Source organism: Temnothorax americanus, unplaced genomic scaffold, assembly GCF_048541705.1.
Source record: "Temnothorax americanus isolate GAGA-0224 unplaced genomic scaffold, ASM4854170v1 Scaffold76, whole genome shotgun sequence".
NCBI classification, from domain to species: Eukaryota; Metazoa; Arthropoda; class Insecta; order Hymenoptera; family Formicidae; genus Temnothorax; species Temnothorax americanus.
The window spans coordinates 522296-534030 of NW_027509799.1; positions in this window are offsets into that span (position 1 = coordinate 522296).

Genomic DNA, 11735 nt, shown 5'->3' on the forward strand with positions numbered 1-11735 from the left:
ATGCACCTAAGATGCCCCTAAATTATTAGATTAGGATAAACAAGGCGAGTACGGACGGTTATCGATCGGGGTGAGGTTAGATCTCGCATTCCTTTTTTTATACAACTATAATAGCTATTTGCCTAGGCGACGAAGCGACCTTCCAGAGTAAAATATTGACAGACGGGGCATACGTAATCGGATTTTGTCTATCAACCTTGTCTGGCCCATAAAATTGCTCGTGCGATGTTTCTGACAAACAAAGCCAAAACCTAGGACGTGATTGTAAATACACGTGGTGGAAGTTCTGTTTGCCTTGTACCTACTATTAAGATTGAGAAGTATGCATTGTCTGTCGATATAGAAACAGGGTCGCGAGATGAGTAAGGAACCCCAATAAAAGAGAAATCGGCAATAGCCGAAGAACAAATGCGTCACTGGAAAGAACCGATGGGTTACACCCCCAATAAGACAGTGGGGGCCTTAAGAGGGGGCTCACCAATGGAAAACCGCAAAAATCGATAACCGTCTCTAGCTTTCCAGGATAGGCAGAAACTTAAGAATCTACCTTTTGGGTGAGGAACATCTCAACCAATAAGAAATCCGTTAAACAAAAATTAGAAACATCCCGCCAACCCGAAATCCTTTAAACGAAAACCAGACACACCCCACATGAAATCCACCCCTTCCATTCCCTACATTTTCCTATATAAACCCTGAGATTGCGGCACTCGCGCTCAAAACTTCTCAGTCTCTTCAAGCCTCTGAAGATTTAGTCTGCATTTCGGTATTATAATCGTAATCTCTTCCGTTTTCGAGTCACGATTTTGCATTTAGAGTCTGTGCAAGAAATCCAGCAGCACATCAGTCGCTCCGACTCATCCACCAGCGACACCGAGAAGAACCCACTCGTTTTGAACTCATCAAGTAGTAAGTCCCGTAATTCTTTTAATCCTTTCTTTTTCCGCGTTATCGCCTCCCTTCTTAAACGGTCTATCGATTGTTGGATCCCCGGAAGCTTATTATTTTGGGGTCGGTCAGTGTAAGCATCGGGTTCCCAGCGGTCGTTGGCGTTGTCGTGGACCTGACTTGCCTCCCGGCGTCTTCATCGCTGTCGTGGACTCGGCTGGTCCGCTGACCCCCCTGAGCTTATGCTCGTAGGTCCGTCGGTGTAGGCATCGAGTTCCCAGCGGTCGTTGGCGATGTGGTAGGCCTGACTTGGCTCCCGGCGTCTCGTCGCTGTCGCGGACCCAGCCTGTCCACTGACCTCTTCCCCTACTTTGAGCTCAACGATTTCCTTTTGTTCGCTTCCGACCGGGTTCGAGAAAGATCGAATAAACAAATAAATAATTTTAGTGAACCCGAGAGTCCTACCCTCTTGAGGTAGGACCGCCCCTACCAACTTTTTTGGAGAAACCCGGTTGTTCGCATCAGAATCGTCCCGCTATCATCTTATCTTATCGCCCAGTTGTCCTACCCTCTCGTCCAATTGCCGAACATCGCCTTAATTGCCGCGTGGCTCCGTTTCGCGTAGTCCCGCCTCGCGTGGTCCCCGTCAACCCCGATCCAGCCCGCTTCCTAGAACCTCCCGATTCCCCCTCTTCTTCCCGAAATCCGTCCCCAACTTCTTTGACCGCCTCGACTCTCGATCTTGAGGTAGTAGCCGATCCTGAGATCGTAACCTTAGATTGATAGCTATAAAATTAAGTTTTACTTATTTCAATTCTCATATGCTGTACTTCATCGATTAACACACACACACTCACACACACATAGTAAATTCATGTAACTTCAATCCTAAAACTAATTGTAATAATAGCGGGCAGGATGTCCATTTTCAAGTAGGTATCTCCTTAGAAATTTTGCCCGATCACCCCCGCACTTATGTAACACCCGCGAGAAGTACACACATATACCTTAAACATACACTTCCATTGTAAAATGCTCTCAATCTCCCATTCAATTTGCCTAGTTCTCACCTATTGTAATATCGACAGATTACTTAACTTAAATTTATAATAAATGTTTTATTTACGTTAAATATAAATTTCAATTTATTTATAATCTAAGACTTCACCCACGTACCATTATTCCACCTCTCGAAATTGCACGAGGTCCGATCCTGAGTTAAAAGGATTAAATTCTCTGACTCGAAAAAGGACCGACGATTGCACCGCTCACGAAAGGCGCCCTAACGTCTTCACGAACGTTGACCCTTTCCGAGTCATAAAAGTGCGTTCGGCTCGCGCCACGCGTCTCAGAGCGCGTACCTGTGTGGGAAATTGACTCTCGTCTGATCCCAGGACGGATCCACAATCCGTTGTAGACGTGATGAGGGTAAATGGTAGACCACACAGAATTAAGGGTTAGAAAAGAACAAGTTTATTATGAACGTAAGAACCTTCTCGGTCGAGCGCTGAACAAGGTCTAGTCTCTCTAACGCTGCACGCATCAGGCAGCACACTAACTAGAAAAGGCTCTCGATTCCCCCACTCTATACGCTAGGGAGAAAATGGCGGTAGCAATTCCCCACATACTCCCCCCCGAGTGGCAACAAATTAATGCTACTATTTGAATAGCTTGCTTAATATACTAAATATATTACTTAACTTAAACTTTGGTGTACATAGCTTCGTGAGGAACATAAATTTTTTTAGTACTTATAATTACTTATTTGAGAGGCGAAGGTAACTTTCTTTTTAGGACGTGCGTATGTCCTTAACGCTGGTTGTGCAACGACGAACGGATTGAGTGTTTGATTGCACGTTGGTATCGTATTAGCTAAGTCGTCGTGTACAAAGTATGCCGGTTTTAAGTTTTCTACGGACACACTGCGCTCGGTGCCGTTTACATTTATATCGAAAACGCGGTCGGAAACTCGCTTAATAATACGATGCGGCCCTGTGTACGGACGTTCGAGAGCTCTTTTAGTGCCTCCTACGCGAAGAAAAACATGTGTACAAGATTGTAAGTCCTTGAAGCAAAATGCACGTTTTTTATGTCTGTGTTCTATTGGAACTGGTTTGACCTTACGCATGTGTTCGCGAAATTCTTCGATAAATGCGTGCGGGTTAGGAGTAAAATCGTCCGGAAGTACAAATTTGCCCGGAATGCGCAGGGTTGTTCCGTACACAAATTCCGCGGGCGACGCTCCGGTGTCAAGACGGACATGATTGCGTAAACCTAGTAATACGGTTGGAAGCACATTAGTCCAATTTTCGTTTGCGTGACACATAATTGCGGCTTTAAAGGTTCTGTGCCATCGCTCTACTAGACCGTTCGAGGCAGGATGATACGCTGTAGTGCGAATGCGCTGACAGCCGATTAGCTGTAGAAGCGCTGTAAATAATTGCGATTCGAACTGACTGCCCTGGTCGGTGGTCAATGTTTTAGGCGCACCGAAGTTTGCGATCCAATTGTCGTAAAACGCTCGCACAATTGTTGTAGCCTCGATATTTTTTAGAGGGACCGCTACAGGCCAACACGAAAATCGATCAATGAGCGTAAGGCAATATTTGTACCCATCCGACTCGTACAAGGGACCAACTATATCCATATGTACATGTTCGAAACGGGCGTCCGGTGCGACGAATTTATCTGGAATCGTTTGCACGTGCCGTGAGATTTTTGACTGTTGACAGTCAATGCAATTTTTGCACAATTTCGCGATGTCACGATGCATGTTAGGCCACACGTAACGTTGGCGAATAACGCGATCTGTGACTTTGGCACCTGGATGAGCCGTGTCATAAAATAAATGAAATACGCGTTTGCGAAGAGATGCCGGTATGTATGGTCGGATGGCTTCTCCGGTCATCTCACAATAAAGCGTGGTATGGGTTGGGCCCCATTGAATCCGTTTCATAGTTAGCGAAAAGTCCGGTGTCTCGCGGATAACTTGAAGTTCTTCGTCGCGTTCCTGCTGCTCGGCGAGCTCGTTTAATTCGATTTCGGTTGGCAAACGAATGGTTTCAACGCGAGAAAGAAAATCGGTGACGACGTTGTCGCTACCAGATATGTGCTCGATACGCGTGGTAAATTGTGAAATGAACGAAAGTTGCCTTTGCTGCCGCGGCGAGGCTTTATCGGAATGTTGAAAAAAAGCGTAAATGAGCGGTTTGTGGTCCGTAACTATTTCGAATTCGCGACCCTCTAAAAAGTATTGAAAATACTTAGTCGCTTCATAAATAGCTGTTAATTTGCGATCATAGGCGCTATATTTTAGTTGCGCTGGACAAAATTTGCGCGAGAAAAACCCAAGAGGTTTCCATATGTTATCGAGGCGCTGTTAGAGAACCGCTCCCATGGCGTAGTCAGACGCGTCGCAAACAAGACGAGTTTCTGCCGTTTCCGCCGGGTGTGCCAGCATAGCTGCGTTGGCTAAGTTCTCTTTGCATTTAGCAAAAGCTTCCTCCGCGACCGGAGACCATGCGATCAATCGTTTATCGTTCTTGCGCGAGTCTCGGAGATACTTATTAAGTGGCGCTTGAAGGCTGGCCGCGTCGCGCATAAGTCGACGGTAGAAATTGATATTACCGAGAAAACGGCGCAATTCAAGAATAGTGCGGGGTTTGGGAGCGTTAAGAATGGCTTGAACTTTCTCGGGGGATGGTGCACAACCTTCGCTACTAATAATGTAACCGAGAAATTCCATTTTAGATTCTCCAAACTGACACTTATCGACGTTAAGTCGTAACTGATGTTCTTGCAGCCGCTGTAATACAATTCGCAGATGCTTCTCATGCTCCTCCGGCGATGAGGATGCTATGAGAATATCATCGATAAAAGCGAAGACAAATTCTAGGTCGCCAAGCGCACAGTAAATTTTACGCTGGAATGTTTGACTGGCGTTTCTAAGGCCATATGTCATAAATTTATACTCAAAGAGTCCGAACGGCGTGATGACTGCCGTCTTGGGAACGTCTGCTGGCGCGACCGGAATTTGGTTATATGCTTGGTGGAGATCGAGCTTGGAAAATATAGTTTTTCCACAAAGGTTGGAGGAGCAGTCGTGCAAATGCGGAACGGAAAACCTGTCCGGATCGGTAATCGCGTTGACACGACGATAATCTCCGCAAATTCTCCACGAACTGTCTTTCTTTTTAACCATATGGATGGGACTAGCCCAGGGGCTACTGGACGGCGCACAAATACCGAGTTTGATCAACCGCTTGAATTCTGCTTTCGCGATTCTTAATTTCTCTGGGCTTAGTCTACGCGGACGCTCAGCAACGGGCGGGCCCGTTGTGATTATATGATGCGTAATTTTTTCATTGTCCGTTTGAACCGATTGCTTAGGCCCGATAACCTCCGGAAATTCAGCTAAAATTTGCGCGAATTTTATGTTAGGGTTGATCATGCTGATAGGTGAGCTTGCAACCGTCTTAACCACGCCACGAGTAAACGCGTTATTTATTGGGTCGATAAGCCTGCGATGCTTAAGATCAGGCAAAAGACCGTAATGTTTGATCAGATCGGCGCCAATGATTGGATACGGTACTGATGCTACACAAAATTTCCACGTCAATGGACGTATACCGAGGTGCAAGGTTCGAAATGACTGCCCATACGTATTGATTAGAGTGTCGTTAGCTGCGTATAATTTAAAATTACTGGGAGTTTGCTTGACGGCGTTACCGACAAGAAGCAATGAGATTTCTGCGCCTGTATCAATAAGAAATTGTTCCCCTGTGAGGCGATCGCGAATGTGGAGGCGTACCGATGAATTGGGGTCTGCTTCATTCGCCTCCATTTTGGCAGACCCGACTATTCCCCCTTCTCGTCATTTGTAATGGCCTTGCACTTCGGCCACGAACACGGGAATTTATCAGTGCCCTTGCATGCGCGCGCCTTATCTCCAAAGGTCCTGTGAGGCCAACAGAGTCTGGATCGGCTTTTAGAACGCGCACGATTTTTGCTCGAACCGCTGTCGGTACGTGACCTGCTCGATTGCTTGACTAATGTCGAGAGAGCTGCGAGTTCGGTAGCAAGGCGGTCGACCTTGCTTTCTAAATCGGATGATTGTGATTTTATAACGGACAATGTCGACTCATTGGTGGACGCAGCCGCGCAGTAGGTAGATTCGCTGGATGTTTCAGCTATCTTGTCGGCCATTTTGGCTAGCTTGTCTAAATCTGTACACTCGGAAGTTGCTAAAATTCCGCGCGTGTAAGGCGTGAGATACTAAAAAAAAATTGTTTTTAAAACCGCGTCGTCACAACGTTGGTCCGGATTCAGATTACGTAGTCTGCCGAGAATTTGCGACGGTTTGCCAGAGGCCAAGACCTGCCCTTAATTAGCTGACGAAGTTGACTTTCGGCTGACGCTGAGAAGTTTTCTATTATGCGCGCCTTTAATTTTTCATATGGTTCATGTTCATCAGGCTTTGCGATGAGATCTCTACAACAAGCGATAGCTTCCGCATCCAGTGACATAATAACGTAATGTGCCTTAGTTTTTTGATCGGTTATACGCGTGATTTCGAACGTAGCTTCAACTTGAATAAACCATATAACCGGGTCTTTGATTAAGAACGGTGGAATTTTTGGAATCCGATACGCATCGACGCGCGGAAGGCCTACACCGGCTTGCCCTTGCACGTTTTAAAGCGCGTCCCGCATTTGCGCTACCTGCTCCCGCAATTCTTCGATCGTGGAAGGCGGCATTGTGGTGATTACGCGTTGTGCGGTTTGTTCTTAAATTTATCGCTCGCGAGGTTAATATTTTCGATCGCACTCGATAATGACGATAAGGGCGTCGCGTTGCGCAATGTTATTTTGCTTGAAAAGACGATCGCGTCGCGTTGCGCTGCGTTCTAATGTTTTGGCGACGTTGGACGCGCGAACTAAAACGAGAGCGTTGCCTGGGCGGCAACGGACATGCGCGGACTTGCACCGACACGCGCGAACACAAGATGGTTCAAAAATTCTGAGACGCAATGGCGGTACGCTCGACGCGCACAAGCGAAAATGTTTTTTTTTAGACTGTTCACGGACCGAACCTCCCGGTTGTACCTCGACCGTTGAAGACAATGGATCTCCGGCTGCCGATGACGACGATGTCCTCGTGTGCGCCCACTGCTGCTGGCACCGCCGATGCGACGTTCTCGGCTACGATACGGCGTGCCCGTGGTGGATGGCTACGTATCTGCGTGGCGACGTTCTAGGCAGCGATGCAGTACTCTCGTGCTGGTAGATGGCCACGTATCTGCGTGGCGACGTCCTCTGCAGCGGTGCGGTATGCACGTGCTAATGCCCGCCGCGCGCTGTCCTGCGCGCCGGCGCCTGCTTTCGACGATATCGTCGTAGGCTCGCGGGAACGCTCAACCTTGCCAAACCTGACTGTCTATCGCCTCGTTTTCCTTAAAAGGCGTCCAGGTTCCTCCCTGCTCGCTGTGCGTAATGCCCAATCGGCTGCCGGCAGAAATCCGGCGACTTCCTTCTTGCCGATCACGTCGGGGTCACCAATGTGGGAAATTGACTCTCGTCTGATCCCAGGACGGATCCACGATCCGTTGTAGACGTGATGAGGGTAAATGGTAGACCACACAGAATTAAGGGTTAGAAAAGAACAAGTTTATTATGAACGTAAGAACCTTCTCGGTCGAGCGCTGAACAAGGTCTAGTCTCTCTAACGCTGCACGCAGGCAGCACACTAACTAGAAAAGGCTTTCGATTCCCCCACTCTACGCTAGGGAGAAAATGGCGGTAGCAATTACCCACACCTGCGAGCGACATTTGTAAGTATCTAGCTGCGTCCTCCCTTCCCCCGACCCCTAATCCCAGGGTTGGACGTAATAGTACCCATGGCGGATTTTACGCGAGACGAGTGGAACAAATTTAACAGACGACGTGCGAGTACGCGATCACTGTCTTGACCGGCAATTATCGAGATCCCGCGCATTATAATAGGAAATTTGCATGATTTTTTTAAAAATTGCATTAAATAATTTGTATGTTCTTTTAATTGTTTTTTTTTTCGTAATTTTTTAACGCAAAATAACCGAGAAAATAAATAATAAAATATTGCATTATTTGAAATGCCGAAAACGGTCCGGAAACGACCGAGTCTTCCCGAACGCCGTGTGACGTCACACCGCAGTAAAGTAATACTTTTAACCATTGAAACAATCATTTATTTTAAAAAATGAGTAAAGCAAAGACACATAAAGCGTGTTTTGTACCTTTATGTAAAAGTACTGTTATTAACACCAGGTAAACTGTTTTTTTATGTACCTCAAGATAAAAACGTGAGAATACAAATAGAATCTTCCCGTTTGACGCTGACATAACCTATAACTCGCTCAGATAGAAAGAGAAGGGAATATACTCGTGTGCACTCGGGTGACGTTTCCAAACGCAGCCTAGCAGACGGAGAGTTGAGACTATTGCAATGTGACGTCATGCACTTGTCAGCCAATCAAAATCGTTTTCTCACAGCACAGAAAATTTCAAATATTATTAAAATTTAATTTCATTTTTGACTACCTATTTATTGATTAAAATTTAAAATTTTGTTGTAAATAAATTTATAATAATGTATATTTAAATTACAAACAAAAAAATGCAATATTTTTTTCATGCAAATTCCCTATTGTAACCTGAATTATAAAAATTCATATCACATTTCCATAGTTTTTCATAATTTATCAAGTTACGGTTTACATTTTATTATAAAAGAAATAGCCACCGCTTTTGAAAGATGTGTAGACTTACTCCCAATCACAAAAGAAAAATACATTTTGTTTACGAAAAACGTTGAAAGCACTGAAGACAAAGATAAAAAAACTTGTGTCAAATTGCGATTTATCGATTCATACAAGTTTCTCATCGCTAGTCTAGACAAATTGGCATATTATCTTAGCAAGGATAAACTGCGAATATTACAACGCAAATTTTGTGAATTATCCATAGAAAATTTTGATTTGCTGACAGAAAAAATGTATTTTCGTACGAGTACATTGACTGCGTCGAAAAGTTGGAGGACTCATGTTTACCGCCGCGCGAATCGTTTTATAGTTCCTTGATCGGTGACACTGTATCCGAGAGCGATTACGCGCACGCCGTGAACGTCTGGCAACGGTTTTCCATTCAAACCTTGGGTGAATACATTTAGATCTGTATCTAAAGACCGATGTCTTGTTATTGGCCGACATATTTGAAAATTTTTGCGATAGCTGCGTCGTGAGTTATGGACTCGATCCAGCGCATTATTACACTCTACCGGGTTTCACGTGGGACGCTATGTTAAAACATACGCGCATAAATTTCGAATTGCTCACAGACATTGATATGGTAATGTTTATCGAACGTAGTATTCGCGGCCTCAGTCAATGTTCCGGTAGATACGCACAAGCCAATAACAAGTACATGCAATCTCACGATCCATCAAACTTTTTTAAACACCGGTAGTTTTGCCTAGATTCGAGAGACCATTTTTGAGATATTACCAAAAAATGCGCGACGCGCGTACGCATTAGCCTCGATTCGAGAGTCCATTTTCGAGATATTAGCAAAAAATGCGCGACGCACGTACGCGTTTTCGTTGTGTCGAAAACTACCGGTGTTTAAAAAAATTCTATCTCTGCTCCATTTGGTCGTACAAACTTGAATAAAAAACAAAATTGTGCAAAATTTTGTAAGCTACAATTTTTATATCTACATAAATTTCCGTAAAGTTGATATTTTCCGAGTTATTTGCATAAAACTGGTTTTTTGGACCTTTTGGACCCTCCCCTGCCCGCAACGTAGCGTCTACACATGGGGACTTTTAATATGTTAAATAGTACTCTAAAACAAGCCTGTTTACAAAGTTTCAGCCCTGTTCGAATTATTTCCTTCAAATTTTGTCATTTTACTGGGCTATTGAGGACGAGGCAGTGATTCCAGTTTCAAACAGTTTCGAAACGCTGCCCGCGCACTGTCACAGCGTGTGGATCGAGATACACACAAAAATCACGTATTTGATTATGATAACCTACTATGGAGACGCATGTTTGACGAGTGTTATGTTATAACGCTTAGCAACGCGTGTATCGGGTAAGGCTGCGTTCGGAAACTTGTGCGTGATAGTTTTTTATTACTTAAGATTTCACGTTGCTTTATTAGTACAACCAACACAAAATGCATCTTGCTTATGTAAAATTTTTATCGGGTTTATTAAAAGAAAAAAAATGTAGTTTCAACTTCTTGCATCCAAAATTTTAAGAAAGATACACATAGAAGAATAATGAAATATCTAGTGACACAGGGTGAAAATAAATTTCCAGCAACAGTTTTGTGATTAGCAGGTACATATATATGTACATAATATTAATGTTTTTTTATGTTAATAAAAATACATTAACAGTATTAAGTTTTAAAAGTTTCATATACAATATATACATATTTCCCAGCTAGATATAGCACAATTAAGTCGTCTTCAAGTCATCCTTGATACATACATCCAGGATGTCCTGAGGATATCTGTGCTATTCGGGTGTGTATAATATGCATTATATATCTAAAGAAAAAATAAAATCGTTTTTTTTTTACAAAAAGTTTAATTTTGTCATAATAAAGCATGCAGCTTCTCTCTTACTAAATATTATAATAAATCAAATATTATATTTTTAAATCTATACTTTTACTATAATTAATAATGTATAATACAATAGTATTTGTTTTTATGCGTAAGACTAAAACATTATCAAAATATTTATATATAAATACTAAAATGCTTATGATTTTTTAGATTCCAAGATGGAGATGGACGAAATGATTGCCAAAAAAAGAACATGTAGGCATATGGTGGAAGTAACAAGGTGTGCTATTTTTCCGACGAGTTTTCGTCACGTTCTGCGTAGCACCAAAGTTGCCGCCACCTTGAAAATAGTATCCTCAGCAGCGTTTAAAATAAAAAATACTTAATAATTTAAAACAAACTCATATATTTAACTTGACGTGTATTTTTAAAATAAAAATTTGGTGACGATTCTTAAATCGCAGGATCAAGTAGTTGCTCGTAGGTTACTTTTTTATAGTAGCGAATAAGAGCCCGAACATTCATTCCAAAGTCTAACGCTGTTTTTACAAAAAGATTCTCGCTCAATTTTTATTCTTTTAATTGCTTTAAATATAATTTTATTAGATATGTTTACCTTATCCGTCTTAAGGAAAATCTTTCTTTTGTAGTTACGCACCCTTATCTATTTATAAAAGAACAATTTGTCACACATTGAAGTGTGGACACATTGCCCCATCAAAAATAGGACAGACCCCGACCACGTTTTTCAGTCTTTAATATGTTGCCAATTTTAGATAATGTGGAACTAAGATTTGGCGCTTCTTACACCTCTGATAACTATATATTAATTAATAATATTATGAATTGTTTACTTTAATTTGAGTTAAACTACTGTCGCACAGCAAATTTTTCGACCTTCAAAAAATGTGAATAATTGTTTTTGCTTTTTTTTTAAGGTAGTTGTATCGCGACAGTATTAGTCAAAAATAATGGTCACACTGCATACGATAATGTACGGAAAACTCTACTTATCTATGTAAAACTTTTGACTAAACTGTACCGTTTTCAACCAATCCTGTATGGTCTTACCAATCTGGCAACACTGTATGCTCGCGACTCGCGTCAGTAATGTCAGTATACCATTGAGGTTAGCTCGCGATGCTCGCGTTATTGAGATTATTGAGGTTATGCTATTGAGGTTATTTGGAATTAGAAGAAATATAAGCGAAAATGTCTGTTGTACGTTACAAAGG